This window comes from Antechinus flavipes, chromosome 4 (assembly GCF_016432865.1).
Source record: "Antechinus flavipes isolate AdamAnt ecotype Samford, QLD, Australia chromosome 4, AdamAnt_v2, whole genome shotgun sequence".
Taxonomy (NCBI): Eukaryota; Metazoa; Chordata; class Mammalia; order Dasyuromorphia; family Dasyuridae; genus Antechinus; species Antechinus flavipes.
The window spans coordinates 193,275,685-193,292,422 of record NC_067401.1 but is presented as its reverse complement, the minus strand read 5'-3'; the positions used below and the strand labels follow the sequence as shown (position 1 = coordinate 193,292,422).

General features: G+C 41.8%; 1 protein-coding gene across 2 annotated transcripts in view; it reads right to left on the bottom strand.

Annotated features, from left to right (window-relative positions):
- The window catches only part of PACSIN1 (protein kinase C and casein kinase substrate in neurons 1), a 105,915-nt gene that overhangs the window by 23,886 nt on the left and 65,291 nt on the right, over positions 1-16,738 (bottom strand). The window contains exon 1 of one of the 2 annotated variants that reach the window (XM_051996433.1): positions 16,356-16,568. The exons of the other annotated variant lie outside the window; for it this stretch is intronic. The gene's annotated coding sequence lies outside the window, so the exon portion shown is untranslated. Of the gene's footprint in view, positions 1-16,355; positions 16,569-16,738 lie in introns of those variants that run through there. 2 annotated transcript variants of the gene reach the window in all.

Genomic DNA, 16,738 nt, shown 5'->3' with positions numbered 1-16,738 from the left:
AGAGAAAGAAACAGAGAGACAGAGAGAGAGAGACAGAAAGAGATAAAGACAGAGAAATAGAGAGACAGTCACAGAGACATAGACAGAGACAGAGAGATAGAGACAGAAGAGATGAAGACACAGAGAGAGACAAAGAGACAGAGACAGAGACAGAAGAGATAAAGACACAGAGAAATAAATAGAGAGACAGTCACAGAGACACAGAGACAGAGAGACAGAGACAGAAAGAGATAAAGACACAGAGAAAGAAAGAGATAGAGAGACAGAGGGAGACAGAGACAGAAAAGATAAAGACACAGAGAAATAAATAGAGACAGAGAGAGAGAGAGACAGAAAGAGATAAAGACACAGAGAAATAGAGAGACAGTCACAGAGACACAGAGACAGAGAGATAGAGACAGAAGAGATGAAGACACAGAGAAAGAGACAGAGAGACAGAGAGAGACAGAGACAGAAGAGATAAAGACACAGAGAAATAAATAGAGAGACAGTCACAGAGAGAAACACAGACAGAGACAGAGAGACAGAGACAGAAAGAGATAAAGACAGAGACAGAAAGAGACAGAGAGACAGAGAGAGACAGAGACAGAAGAGATAAAGACACAGAGAAATAAATAGAGAGACAGTCACAGAGAGAAACACAGACAGAGACAGAGAGACAGAGACAGAAAGAGATAAAGATACAGAGAAAGAGACAGAGAGACAGAGAGAGACAGAGACAGAAGGAGATAAAGACACAGAGAAAGAAATAGACAGAGTCACAGAGAGAGACACAGACAGAGACAGAGAGACACAGACAGAAAGAGAAAAAGACACAGAGAAAGAGAGAGACAAAGTCACAGAGAGAGACACAGACAGAGACAGAGAGAGAGATAAAGACACAGAGAAAGAAAGAGACAGAGAGAGACAGAGACAGAAAGAGAAAAAGACACAGAGAAAGAGAGAGACAAAGTCACAGAGAGAGACACAGACAGAGACAGAGAGAGAGATAAAGACACAGAGAAAGAAAGAGACAGAGAGAGACAGAGACAGAAGAGATAAAGACACAGAGAAAGAAAGAGACAGAGAGACAAAGACAGAAGAGATAAAGACACAGAGAAAGAGAGAGACAGAGACAGAGACAGAGACAGAAAGAGACAGAGAGAGACAGAGACAGAAAGAGATAAAGACACAGAGAAAGAAACAGAGAGACACAGAGAGAGAGACAGAAAGAGATAAAGACAGAGAAATAGAGAGACAGTCACAGAGACATAAACAGAGACAGAGAGATAGAGACAGAAGAGATGAAGACACAGAGAGAGACAAAGAGACAGAGACAGAGACAGAAGAGATAAAGACACAGAGAAATAAATAGAGAGACAGTCACAGAGACACAGAGACAGAGAGACAGAGACAGAAAGAGATAAAGACACAGAGAAAGAAAGAGATAGAGAGACAGAGGGAGACAGAGACAGAAAAGATAAAGACACAGAGAAATAAATAGAGACAGAGAGAGAGAGAGACAGAAAGAGATAAAGACACAGAGAAATAGAGAGACAGTCACAGAGACACAGAGACAGAGAGATAGAGACAGAAGAGATGAAGACACAGAGAAAGAGACAGAGAGACAGAGAGAGACAGAGACAGAAGAGATAAAGACACAGAGAAATAAATAGAGAGACAGTCACAGAGAGAAACACAGACAGAGACAGAGAGACAGAGACAGAAAGAGAAAAAGACACAGAGAGAAAAGAGACAGAGAGACAGAGAGACAGAGACAGAAAAGATAAAGACACAGAGAAATAAATAGAGAGACAGTCACAGAGAGAAACACAGACTGAGACAGAGAGACAGAGACAGAAAGAGATAAAGACACAGAGAAAGAGACAGAGAGACAGAGAGAGACAGAGACAGAAGGAAATAAAGACACAGAGAAAGAAATAGACAGAGTCACAGAGAGAGACACAGACAGAGACAGAGAGACAGAGACAGAAAGAGAAAAAGACACAGAGAAAGAGAGAGACAAAGTCACAGAGAGAGACACAGAGACAGAGAGAGAGATAAAGACACAGAGAAAGAAAGAGACAGAGAGAGACAGAGACAGAAAGAGATAAAGACACAGAGAAAGAGAGAGACAGAGACACAGAGACAGAGACAGAAAGAGACAGAGAGAGAGATAAAGACACAGAGAGAGACACACAGACAGAGACAGAAAGAGATAAAGACAGAGAAATAGAGAGACAGAGACAGAAAGAGACAGAGAGACAAAGACAGAAGAGATAAAGACACAGAGAAAGAGAGAGACAGAGTCACAGAGATACAGACAGAGACAGAGAGACAGAGACAGAAAAGATAAAGACACAGAGAAAGAGAGAGACAGAGTCACAGAGACACAGAGACAGAGATGTCCATCTCTGGACATTTCACACACACACACACACACACACACACACACACACACACACACGACCCAAGGTCTGGCTTGAGCTCTTTTACTAACTTGCTGCATGACTTTGGACAAATCACTTGAGTTCACTCTCATAAAATGGGCCAAACGCCATCAGCTCCTACTTATCTCTCAAGGTTGTTGAAGGGGAGAATGTTTTCAATAAATGTCACTTTAGAAAACAGAATGTGCTACAAAATGGTTTTGTTTTTGGAGGAAGGCGTTCACCACAGGACACCTTTCTCAATGTATGGTGCTAGGCAGTTACCCAGCCTCTCTCTAGGACTCAATTTCCTCTCTTGAGAGATAAGAAAATTTTTGGATCTTAGATTTGGAACTAGAAGAAAACTTCAAGGTCATCCAATCCAACATCCTCATTTTATAGATAAGAAAACTATGGCCCAGAGACTGTAAATGAATTGTCCTGGGCCGCAAAAGTGGCAAATGATAAAGACAAGATTTGAACCCCAGTAATCTAGATTTCCCAATGTACCGTGTTGTGTTTAAATTCTCTTCTTCTTCTAAATCTTGATAGGCAGAACCATAAGACAGAAAGAATGTTGGTTTTGGAGTTAGAGGCTATTGGTTCCAATCTAATCAACCACTTACACTGTGATTCATAACCCCATCGGAGGTTTTCTTGCAAAGATCCTGGAATGGTTTGTCATTTCCTTCTCCTGATGAGGAAACTAAGGCAAACAAGGTTAAGTGACTTGCCCAAAGTCACACAACTAGTAAGAGTCTAAGGCTGGATATGAACTCAGGAAAATGAGTCTTCCTGACTCCACATTCTATCTACTGGGTCACCTAGCTGCCCTCTGAGGTCCTTTTAAGCTTTAAATCTGTAATCCTATGACCCTTTGTGATTCCCAAATCCTTCACTGCAGACCTTAGCAGAGATAAGGTACAAATAGCTTGAAAATAGGGGAGAAGTAAGATTCTGAAAGTTTAAAAGCTTGAAGGTCATCCAGGGAAGCCAGGAAGCTGGTCCAGAGCCAGCTGTGTTACATGTGATAACAAAGCTAGAAAATCTTAGAGATAGCATTAGAAAAGAGACAAAATACTACACTGTGCTCTAACTCTGCTGTATCATGAGGAGAAGGGGCCATGGCAGCCACAGACATTTTGGGAAAGGAAAGAATGTCATATGTAGAAGAAGAAAAACATTTAAAAGAAGGGCTATAAGATCCCGAGAACAAGAGGGTCTTCTGAACATGCATCTCCAGATGGAGTTCTCTCAGAGAGCTGCTGGGTATCTCAGAAAACTCCTTGTACCTGGTAAGACTTTTTTGAACTGATGCAAAGTGAAGTGAGCAAAATCAGGAGAACATTGTACACAGTAACAGCAATATTGTAAGGATGATTAACCATGAAAGACTGTTCAATCCAATGATTCAAGACAGTTGTATAGGACTTATGATGAAAAATGCTATCCACTTCCAAAGAGAGAGAGATTAACACTGAGTGCAGATTGAAGCATACTTTTTCACTTTATTTTTTGCAACACAGCTAATATGGAAATATGTTTTATATGACTTTATATGTATAGTGATTACCTTATTGCTTGCCTTCTCAATGAGTGGGAGAAAGTCTAGAGGAAGGGAGAGAATTTGGTAATCAAAATTTCAAAAAAAAAATGAATTTTTAAAAAATAAAATAATCCAAAACAATAGTCAGAGAGGCCCTTAAGTACAAGGACTAGATCATTATTTCAATTCAATCAATTTAATTCAGTAATTTTCTCCAATTTATCCTGTCCATATGTGGAAGCCAGGTAGCACAGAGTTCAAATCCTATCTTAGATACATGCTAATAGAGTGACACTGAACAAGTTATTTAACTCTATTTGCCACACATTCTGGGGATAAAAATAAGATGAAAGTATTGCCTCACTTTTTCTTCTTGTCACCACTTGAAGACCATTTCACCCAAGGTTCTAGCAACTTCCTTGGTTGCTTCTGCCCCCCACCCACAGCAGTGTCCAGTCAGATTCTTTTCTTTCCCATGTGTGATACTGAAAAGATGGCTTGTCAACTTGACTACTACTGGATTGTCTGCTGTTTTGTGAACAAAAATTGACCCCCTACTCCCAAACCTCAGACTGTAGAACTGATGGGCACATCAATTGATGACAAATTATTAAATTATTTTCCAGTTGTGTGAGTGTATGTATGTGTGTGAGAAAGAGAGACATATAGAGGGATAGAGAGAGAGAGAAAGAGAGAGAGAGAGAGAGATGGATGTAGGGAGGAAAAGGGAGGGGAGGGGAGGAGGGAGAGAGAGAAAGAGAGAGAGAGAGGAGTTTTCATAAGAGATCCAATGAATTTTCCCTTCTACTCCATGAAGTTTGGGAACAATTGGGAGTTTTTAGAAAATCAGAAAAAGATTCAGAACAATACTGGCATCCAGGTCAGGGACAAAGGAGGGATGCCCTCCCTAGAATGCGTCACAGTGGAAAGAGCTCTGGAAATTAGCCCAGATCAAAGGTCTTGAGTTCACTTAAGCTCTCTTAGCACCAATTTCCTAATCTATGAAATGGGGATAATATGTACTTCAAGGGTTGTTATCTCAAATAGGATATGGAAACATTTTTATGATTGTTGTTTTTCAGTTATGTGGAACTCTCCATGACCCCATATGGCGTCTTCTTGGCAAAGATACTGGAGTAATTTGCCATTTTCTTCTCCAACTCATTTAACATATGAGGAAACTGAGGCAAAGAGGATTTAAGTGACTTACAGGATCGTAAAGTTATTAAGTGTCTGAGAATAGATTTGAATTCACAAATATGGATTTTCCTGATTCCAGGCCCAGTAGTCAACCAATCGATAGATGTAAATGCAAATATATTAGCTATTATTTTAATTTGTTTTAAATTCTGAACCTAAACTTAAAACCTAAACTTTAAAAATCCCCAAACATTTCTTTATAAAAAGTAAAACATAAAAAGACCCATGAAACCATGGATCTCTTTCTATACCACCTGTTTTTTTTTATATTAAAAAATTCAACATATTACTTTTAAAACTATCTTCCTTGACCACTTCCTTCTTAATTTTCTTCTATTCTCCTTTATTCATGACTTTGCTCTTTTTTCTTTTCCTTCTTATTTTTTTTAGAGGAGGGGGCAGTCATTATTGTCATTTTGACATTCTTCTACTATTATTGCTATTATCTGTAAAATGAGAAGGTTGAGGCAGGTGAACTATAAGACCCCTTTCAGCTCTAAATTTATGACATAATAAAGTTTAGAGAGGCCCATGACCACTCTGGACCAGGGTAACTAATCAGACTATCTAGTGCAATACAGGAAAGATGGTACAGAGGGAAAAGGGATCCCCACTGATGAAATCATGACTCCCTTAATTATTAAAATACAGTACTAGGTACACCGTAAGTTTAATGCTATCTAAAAACCAGCTGTATCCCTATGGGGTAGAGGAGTTCTTCACTTTTTAAGGAGTCTGACCTTGGAAAAGTTTCAGGTGAATCAAACCTGTAATGAAAAAGCTGGAATAAATGGACTGACCTCAGGTTAGAAGTATGTGATTATTTAGTTATCAACTGGGCTTAATAACAGTTCATCTCAAAAAGAGGAAGGAGTTTTTGTTGACTCAATATAAGTCAATAGTGTGATGCATCAACCAAAAAGGCTAATGTGATCTTGAGCTGAGTTAGCAGAAGAGCAGGGTGCACAGCAAAGCAAGGAAAGTATCAGGAGGAAGGAAGAAAGGAAAGAAGGCAGGAAGGAAGGAAGGAAGGAAGGAAGGAAGGAAGGAAGGAAGGAAGGAAGGAAGGAAGGAAGGAAGGAAGGAAGGAAGGGAAAGAGGGAGGAAGGGAAAGAGGGAGGAAAAGAGGGAGAGAAGGAAGGAAGGAAGGAAAGGAGGGAGGGAGAGAAAGAAAAAAGGGAGAAAGGGAGAGAAGGAAGGAAGGAAGAGAAGAAGGGAGGAAGGAAGGGAGGAAAAGGAGGAAAAGGAGGGAAGGAAGGAAGGGAGGAAAAGGAGGGAGGGAGAAGAGAAAGAGGAAGGGAGAAAGAAGGGAAGAAAGGAAAGAAAGAGAAGAAAGGAAGGAAGAAGAAGGAAGAAAGGAAAGAAAGAAGGAAGAAAGGAAAGAGGGAAGGAAAGAAGGAAGGAAGAAAGGAGGGAAGGAAGGAGGGAAGGAAGAAGGTGGTGAGAGAAAGGGAAAGACGAGAGAATTAAAGGAGGGAGGGGGCATAGGTAGGGAAAGAAAAAGGGATTTTTAAAGATTTTCATGATATTATTTCCCCCTATATTTTCTTATCTATCCAATCGTTCTTATTCAGTTCTTCCTATTACCCTTTTACCTATTCCTAGTTCCTATTTCTCATTCCCTTTGCTCATTCTTTATTTCATACCTAGCCTTCTTCTCTTTTTCTTCTCTTTCTCTTCTCGGTACCATCCCTTTGGTGCTCTTATTATTGCCTATAGGTTTAATTATTATCTTAATGAAAATAATCCCTAGTTCTATCCACTCAATCCTAGTCTTTCTTGAGCTCCAGTCCTACATCAGTAAGTAGCTGCCTTTGGGACATCTCAAATTCAGCATTTTCAAAACTAGACTCATTATCTTTCTCCCCTAATTCTCCCTTCTTCCTAGCTTCCTTATTTCTGTCAAAGATGCCACCATCCTTCTGGGCATCCAGGATCCCAACACTGGCATCAACTTCGACTCCTCATTCTCACTCACCCCGCATATAAATAATCATCTAACATCCCCCCCATATGTCCCTTTCTCTCCACGCACACAGTCACAAAAATAGGTGAGGACATGATTATCTATCATTTGGACTAAAAGTTTCTTTGCCTCAAGTCTCTCCCTATTTTAGTCCATCCTCCATGCAGTTTCCAAGACAGCTTCTCAAAAGCAGAGATGTTACCCCATCCCTCCATGAGTTCCCAGTCATCCTCTTTGACCTGCAGGATCCAATATAAACTTCCCTGTCTGACATTTAAAGCTCTTCTTATCTGATTCTTTCTTTCCTTTCTAATCTTACACTTTATTCTACACTATATAGACAACAACCCAACAATCCTAGCCTACTTGCAGCTCTTCAAATACAGTACTCCAAAACCTGAATCTGGACCTTTGGACTGTAATTTTTTGCTCCCTCACATCTGTCTCAGTTTTCCTGGAATCCTTCAAGACTCCATTCACATCCCACCTTCTGCAAGAGACCTTTCCAGCTTCAAATACCAAACCCTCTCAGGATACCTCCTTTCTATTCTGAATTATCCTGTGTGTACCTAGTTATTTATATGTTGTGTCCTCTCTCCCCAATTAGAATGTTAGCTCCCTGAGAGCAAGAACTAGTCTTACTTGTCTTTCTATCCCCAGTAGTTAGCATAGTGCCAGGCAAATAATAAAGACCTGATAAATGCTTGTTGATTGACTAACTTTCTGATTAGAACTGTTTAAGCAGGTGCTGGATGATCTTTTGTCAAGGATGATAGAATAGAATGTACTATAGGATGGAAGTTTAGATTAAATAGTTCTCTAAGATTCCTTATAATAACAATTCATATTTTTATAGTTACTTCAAAACAGGGCAGTTAGATGGCACAGTAATTACAGGATAGTAGACTTGATCAAATCTGGCCTCAGACATTTACTAGTTGTGTGACTGGGCAAGTCACTTAACTTTCAGTGCCTCAGTTTCCTCATCTGTAAAATGAGCTGAAGAAGGTAATGCAAACCACTCTAATATCTTTGCCAAGAAAACCTCAAATATGGTCACAGAATCAGACAAGACTGAATGACAAATAGCTAAAAAGTAAGTTTTTTATGAGTAGAGATTATTTCATGTACTTGTATCTCCCAGGCTGGAAAAGTATTTGGTACACTATAAATGCTTAATAAAAATTTGATTGATTGATTGAAAGAGTTATCTGGGACATGGAGAACTTATTGCCCATGATCACACAACTTGTACGAGTCAGGGGGAAGATTTGAACTTCACCCTAAAGCCAATCTTCTATATGTTATGTCAAACTGCCTTTTGCCAGGATGGTTAGCCTCATTTGGTAAATGAAGAAACTGCAATTCAAAGGAATAAACTGATCTGCCCAGAGTCATACAACTAGAAAAATGTTGGGCTGGATGTCATCCCAGGGCTCCTGATTCCAAACCTAACACACTTTTCTTTCCACCATGCTTCTTTTGCCCTATCTTAAGATACTTTCAGCAGGAGTTCTTACTCCAGGTCCATAGGTAGATTTTAAGGGATCTATGAACTAGAATGGGAAAAAATAACATATCTTCATTTTTATTAACTTCTACCTGAAATTTAAAATTGCCTTGAATTATTTAAAAACATGATTCTGAGAAGGTTCGATAAGCTTCCCCAGATTGCTGAAATGACTCATGGACTTAGAAAAGTCAAGAACCACTGCTCTAATTCCAAAGAACTTATTGGAATGCAAAAAAGCATTCAAGATTAGAAGATCTGGGTTCAAATTCTTCCTCTGATGCTTGTGTTTAAACAACTTACTTATCCACAATCTACCTCAGTTTCCTCAGCTGTGCAATTTGGGAGCTGTAATAGAAGACATTTAAATTCTCAATCTATGATACCATTATAATGACTGACTAGCAATGAAAATTTTTCTTAATTTACTGGACCTGAATGTACTTTCTTTCTAGGAGGTGTTTTCATATACTTTTGTTGGGTTGGATACAGCCTGACTCAGAGACAGTGGAATAGATTAGATGGTCTTATCCTTCAATTTCCTCCCTCAGGCTAAATAATCTCAAACTTCTGACTCTTCTAGGAGCCTTTCATTATAGCTGTGGTTTACCTGGGAACCTCCCCAAAGTCTCCAGGTTCTGACCTCAGCCTTCTCATTACCTTGTTACTAGATCCTGACTTCAAGAAACAGCTTTGCTATACATACAGCCCACACTGTACACACCCAAATCCTGTCCAGGGCTTCCCCTTCTCACCATCACTGCCCTAAAAGTCTTCCACAAATTTTATCCCTCCAAGAATAGCTGATCTCCAACACAGGAGAACACTGTTCTAGAGGGGTTTTACTGGCTCCTGAATATAATTCCAGGACTGGAGAGCTTTCGTTAAGGCTAAGACAAAAGAGAGACAACTTTAGGGAAATGTAGAATGACTGGTTATCAGGGGCTGCCCTAACAGGAAGGAAGTTAAAATTATAATAGAGTTTTATTTGCTTCTTACCTGTGCTATGCCACCAGGCTGAAATTCCTCCACTGGCTGGTAGTCAGCTGTCCTTCTCTAACCAACTCTCTGCCTTCCCACTCCTAACACCCAACTCTGATCTTTCTCTTTTGGGACACTCCCAGATGGGACACACCCATCTTTGGTCTTGGTGAATTTTCCCAACACCCATCACCAAGTTTGCTCTCCCAAACTCCAAGCTCTTCCAAGCTCCAGGGAGCTCTCCAGCCTTCTCCATTGTCCCTTCATTTTGCCTCCTTCCCTCCAATCCACTCTTATTCCCCTACTTTTTCTCCATTGGGAAATATCTCTCTAGATGGAAAACAATCAGAATGAAGCTGGCTTCTAGTTCTGCTTCTCTCATCAAGTGCTATGTGAACTTGGATAAATCAAGCTGATGATTTTAGAAGTAGAAAAGACTTGATTCAGTAGTTTTAGTACTGTGAAAGCCTGGAATGGGCAGCTAGATGGTACAGTGGATAAAATACCAAAACTGAAATTAAGAAGATTCATCTTTCTCAGTTCAAATCTCACCTCAGAAATCTAATAGCTGTGTGATCCTGGGCATGTCTCTTAACCTTGTTTGCCTCAGTTTCTCATCTGTAAAATGAGTTAGAGAAGGAAATGGCAAACCCACTCCAGTATCTCTGCCAAGAAAACCCCAAATGGGGACTGAAGTCTGACACAAAAGTGAATGACAACATTGGAGTGGAATGAGGGAAAGCGAAAGAGAGGAATATAAGGAGACACCAGTCAGAGAATAACAGAACAAATCATGGTAGATAAATATAATGGAATATTATTATTATTATTATTATATTATACATAATATTAACTATCATTTTTTATTATTAATTATCATTAGAAATGATGAAAGGGACAGTTTTCAGAAAAACCTAGGAAGACTTTCACAAACTGATGCAAAGTATAGTGAGTAGAATCAAGACACAATTTGTACAAATTCAACAATATTGTAAACACAAATAATTTTAAAAACTTTAAGAATTCTGATCAATACAGCTATGATTCCAGAGGACTGATATTGACTTCCTGACAGAAGTGATGGATTCAAATGCAGAATGAAACATACATTTTGGGACATAGGTGAGACAGCACTTTGTTTTGTGCATTTGTAACAAGGGATTTGTTATTTCTTTTTTTTTTCTTTTTTTTTTTTGTTGTTGTTCATAATATATAGAGAAAGGAAAGGAGAGACAATAAATGCTTGTCAGCAGTCATCAAAACCATTTAGTACTGGCAAAGAAATAGTAGTCGAGCAATGGAAAAGGTTAGGTTCACAGGACAAAATAGTTGATGACTATAGTAATTTAGTGTTTGATAAACCCAAAGACCCCAGCTTTGGGGATAAGAACTCACTATTTGACAAAAACTGCTGGGAAAACTGGAAATTAGTATGGCAGAAACTAGGCATTGACCTACATCTAAAACTCTCTACAAGATAAGATTGAAATGGGTTCATGATTTAGACATAAAGAGTGATATAAGCAAATTAGAAGAATAAAGAATAATTCACCTCTCAGCTTTGTGGAGAAGGAAGGAATTTGTGGCCAAAGAAGAATCTGAGTACATTATTGGATGCGAAATGGATAATTTTGATGATATTAAGTTTAAAAGGTTTTGTACAAGTAAAATAAATGCAGACAAAATTAGAAGGAGAGCAATAAACTGGGGGAAAATTACATTCAAGGGTTCTGATAAAGGCCTCATATCTAAAATATATAGATAATTGACTCAAATTTATAAGCATTCAAGCCACTCTCCAAATGATAAATAGTCAAAGCATATTAACAGACAATTTTCAGTTTAAAAATTAAAACCATTTCTAGTCATACGAAAAGATGCTCTAAAATCATTATCAATCAGAGAAATGCAATCTCTTAGATTGCCTAAAATGACAGGCAAAGATAATGATGAATGTTGGAGGGGATGTGGGAAAACTGGGACACTGATACATTGTTGGAGTTGTGAACTGATCCAACAAATTCTGGAGAATGATTTAGAACTATGCTCAAAGAGGGCTATTAAACTGAACATACCCTTTCATTGATCAGTGTTTCTACTGGGCTTGTATCCTAAAAGATCATAAAGGAGGGAAAGGAACCCACATGTGCAAAAATGTTTGTGGCAGCCCTTTTTGTAGTGGCAAGAACCTGGAAATTGAGTGGATGCCCATCAGTTGGAGAATGACTAAACAAGTTATGGTATATGAATGTTATGGAATGTTATTTTTCTATAAGAAATGAGCAAAGGATGATTTCAGAGAGGTCTGGAAAGACTTACATGAACTGATGCTAAATGAAATGAGCAGAATCAGGATATCATTATACTTGGCATTAGCAAGATTATGCAATGATCAGTTCTGATGGACACAGCTTTGTCAACATTGAGGTGATTCAGACCAGTTTCAATGATCTTGTGATAAAGAAAGCCATCTGCACCCAGAGAGAGGACAGTGGGAACTGAATGTGAATCACAACATAGTATTTTCACTCTTTTTATTGTGGTTTGCTTGCATTTTGTTTTCTTTCTCATTTTGTTTCTTTTTAATCTGATTTTTTTTTTTGTGCAGCATGATATTTGTGGAAATATGTATAGAGGAACTGCACATGTTTAATATGTATTGGATCACTTGCTGACTGGGGGGAAGGGAGAGAAAAAAATTAGAACACAGGATTTTGTAGGGAAGAATGTCGAAAACTATCCATGTATATATTTTGAAAATAAAAAGCTTTAATTAAAAAAAGAAAATGAATGCTTGTTGATTTAAAAATAAAAGAGAAAGAAATAAGCATATAAATACTAAGTAAAATCATTCTAGGAGATGGGAATTGGGACAAAGAAATAGTTGAAGAAAAAAGGAAGTAAAAATGACTTAGGAGAAGGACAGACAGAAATTGGGCGAAAGGAAAGAAAGATCAAAATTTGGAGGGAGAAAGAAAAGCCAGATATATGGCAAGAGATAAAGACAGAGAAAGAGAAAAATATAATACATAGAGAAAGAAGAATGGGTAGAATAGGAAGGTAAATAGAAACAAGAGGAAGTGGAGGAACAGAATGAGGCAAAAAATAAGAATTGAGGAGAGAAGAAAGGAAGAAGGAATTGACAAAATAAAAATAAAAATAAAAAGCCAGAATTATGGGAAGGACATTTTGAAAGTTCAGAGATTAAAGAGGGTCTGTGGAAGGGCCCAAGTTAATCCTGGCCAAGAATTGTTCCACTTAGCCCAGAAAGTCCCATCTCTCCTCCATGGGGAATAGCTGCAATCTCCAAGGGACGCTACCTTTCATTTCTGTGCCAAAAAGTGGTCAAAGAAGACCCTCGAGAATCAAAACTGATGCAGGTTCCAGGCGTCAGGCTCCACTCTCCCAGAGTATGATGATACTGAACAGCAAAGTGGTTCTGAATTTGGAGTCAGAAAAACCTGATTCAAATTCTGCCCGAGACATTTACTAGCTGGGTAAATTACTGAATCTTCTTCAACATCAGTTTCTTTATTTGTACATGGATGAGATAATATACACCCAGTGTGTTGTTAATCATAAAGCACGACATAAATGCTCATTGCTATTATCCCTTGTCTATGCTGGCCTTTTCTGTCCTTGCTTCAGATGCTGCCCAGCCATGGCTAGAAAAACTGCCCTGCTTCTGTGGCCTTAGGAGTGAAAAAGTATGACCCAGAGAGGAGAGATGAAGAGGGAATGTCAAAGCAGCAACTTGGCTTTCTTGCACTTCCGGGAAAGAATCCGCATCTGATGTGGATGTGGAGGGACACAGAAGGACTATGAAACCTATGGAAGCAGTGGAGGTGAGGGAGAAAATGATCGTGCAGTTTTTTGTTTTATTTTTGTTGTTGTTGTTTTGTTTTGTTTCTGAGGTAATTGGGGTTCAGTGACTTGCCCAGAGTCACACAGCGAGGAAGTGTGAAGTGTCTGAGGCTGGATTTGAACTCAGGTCCTCCTGACTTCGGGCCTGGTGCTCTAACCACTGCGCCCCCTAGCTGCCCCATGATTGTACAGTTTTCACAAGACTGAAAGCTCAGGAGAGGCGCTATTCCCTTCGATTCCCATTTCCAGGACCATCCTACAACATTCACTATAATTTATATTCTAGAATCTTCAAAAGTTTACTCACAACTACCCTGTGACATAGTATAAATTTATTATTCCCATGTAACAGAGGAGAAAACGGAAGGAGAGGAGATAAGTTGCTTTAGATCACATAGATGCAGTTCAAACCCAAGTCTTCCTACTCCACTCTCACCTGGGTAGTTCCCATCAGCCTCATTACATATGCTCTCCTTCCCTGAAGACGCCTCGATACAAGAAAGGTCATAGAATAGCGAATTCTAGAAATTTCTAGATGAGAGAAATGAAACCCCATTTCACAGATGAGAAAACTGAGGTGAGATGGAGCCAGCACAAGGATCCGGGTCTCCTGGCTTCCAATCCTGTGCTCTTCATCACATGGAAGGTCGGAGTTAGGGCCATGCTTCTCCCCTTAAATAAGAACCCGGAAAGATGGATACCATCCACATGATGTCAGTATCAGCAGTGCCCATTGAGGGGTCAAATAGAGCAGGGAAGCAAGAAGAGAGACGGGAAATCTTTTGGCATCCCTTCTACACACGCGCACACACACACACACGCCTGCATGTGCATGTTCCTACATCCCCCGGCACACATATTTATCCATTCTCTCCTTTGGGAGGATTCCCTACCATTGCACTGGGATGCGCCAGGGAGATGGCCAAAGGGCTGAGGGCCCCGGAAATCTCCCTTGTTTATCTCCGCCTCTTTAATTCAGAAAAAAAATCAGTCTTCCCCCTCCCACGCTTCTAGCTTCTGAGTCAGACGTTCACAAGGTACCCTCCTCACGCCTCTGCCTGGAGGCCTTTGCTCCCGCAGAGTCCCCAGGACCCCCCACAGCCCTTCTGGGTGCAAAGGCAGGAGGAGTCTGAGGGTCCCTCCGGAGCGCCTCCCCTCTCCCCCCTCCCCCAAAGGTCTGGCTGCCTCCCTCCCCCCTCCCCCAAAGGTCTGGCTGCCTCCCTCCCCCCTCCCCCAAAGGTCTGGCTGCCTCCCTCCCCTTTCCCCTCCCCCCTCCCCCAAAGGTCTGGCTGCCTCCCTCCCTCCCTCCCTCCTCCGCAATGCACCTCCCTCTCTCCACTCCCCCTCCCCAGTCAGGTCTCCGAGCGATGCCGCAGGCGGGAAGGAGCTCGGACTCCCGGCTCTGGTTCGGGGAATCCGCAGGGCTTGGGGTACCTTGTCTCTGACCCAGGGTCAGCTTCATCTATGTCAGACGCGGCCGCCTGGTCAGCCCGGGTGTCAGGCAAGGAAGCGGGGCGAGAGAAGGGGGGGGGGGGGGAGAAGATAGCACAGGGTAGGAAAAGGTTCTGAGGTAAAATTTCTTAGAACTGGAAAGAATTTCATAGTTTTTAATTCAATACAAATGTAACTAGAAAAGGATGTTCCCTGTGCTCGGAGGGAGAGAAGGGGCTAGGGGGAGGGGATGGTTCCGGGACTTACAGGGAGTCCCGGGGTAGATGCTGCTCTGGAACAGAGAGGGAGGATGGGGGTCTCCCTGGCTGTGAACCGCTCCCCTTTAGGTCTGCTAATAAATAATTCCAAGATCAAAGCCCTCCCCAGATACCGAGAGGATTACGGGGAGGATACCGGGAGGAAAGGGAAGGGACTGGAGGAGGGGATGGAAATCAAGGGGAAGAAGATCCCTAAATTAGAAAACTCTTCCGGTTTTAACAGTGACAAGTGCTCTCCGCGTCTTCCCTGTCCTCTCCTCACCTTTGCCAGGTACCTTCTGGCCTCCGGCTAGGAAGAGCAGCAGGAGTGAGATGGTGTGAGGGCATGACAATTCACCACCCCTACACTCAAGCACGCGCGCGCACACACACTCTCACACACACACACTCACACTCACACACACACATAAACACACACACACTCACACACACACACTCAGACTCACACACATACTCACACTCACTCACACACAGACTCACACACACACTCACACACACACACTCACACTCACACACACACTCAGACACACACACATAAACACACAGACTCACACACACACACTCACACACACACACACAGACTCACACACATACTCACACTCACACACAGACTCACACACACACACACACTCAGAGACAGAGAGGGGGGCTCCAGGAAGCACATGCATTTTAGCACTGACAGAGCCCCATAGACTGCATGGGGAACAGGTAAGGAGTTGGGATTAAGGAGAAAGGGAAGGAAGCTGGGGATCAAATGCCTGTTTCCTTCTCTGTAAGCCCAGGGGATGGATCCTGGGGGTCCTACAAGTTCTCTACCACAGGAGCAAGCTGGGATTTCCTGGGATAGAATTAGTGAAGCCGTAAAAGTGCCTAGCCCTTGAACCTGAGTCGGGGGGCTCAAGCACCATCCAGCCCTAGCTTTCTCCCCCTTCCTCTATGCTAGCTAACAAGGACCTTCCTGCATTCTGGTCCTCTCAGATACACACGGACCCCCTTCTCTTGGAGGGGCAGAGGGAGAAGGGAGAGGGAGGGAAGGCTAGAAAAGCGATCAGAATTCTCTGTAAGGGCACGTCCCCTTTACAGACTCTCTTCCGACCCCCACAGCCTCATCATGCCCACCGGTCCTGTAGCCCTTCCCCGATGTCTGCCCTCTGCCCAGCTGGATGCCTACCTGGGCCCAGGCAGGGAGCAGGAGCCAGCCTCCCTTCCAAAGCCCGGCAGAGACCAGGAACCGACTGGCTGGTTGAGTTTCTTCTCCTCCTCCTGTCCTTCCTCTGGCAGAGACAGGGAAAGGGAACCCAGTGCCCAGGCAGGCAGCCCCTGGCTGCTCCAAGGGCCGCCACTCTGCTTGAGATGAGACAGTTGTACAGGGATACAGGCAGCCAGCTTCTCTCCTTCTCCCTCCTTCCCTTCACCCTCCTCCTTCTCCTTCTGTGCCCGCCCCCCTCTCTGCCTCTCCCTCCTTCTCCAGACACCCACCTCCTTCTGCTGGTTTCCATGGCAACTCGGCAATGCTCTGCACATCCAGCTTCCCTCCAGTGTAGACTTAGCACA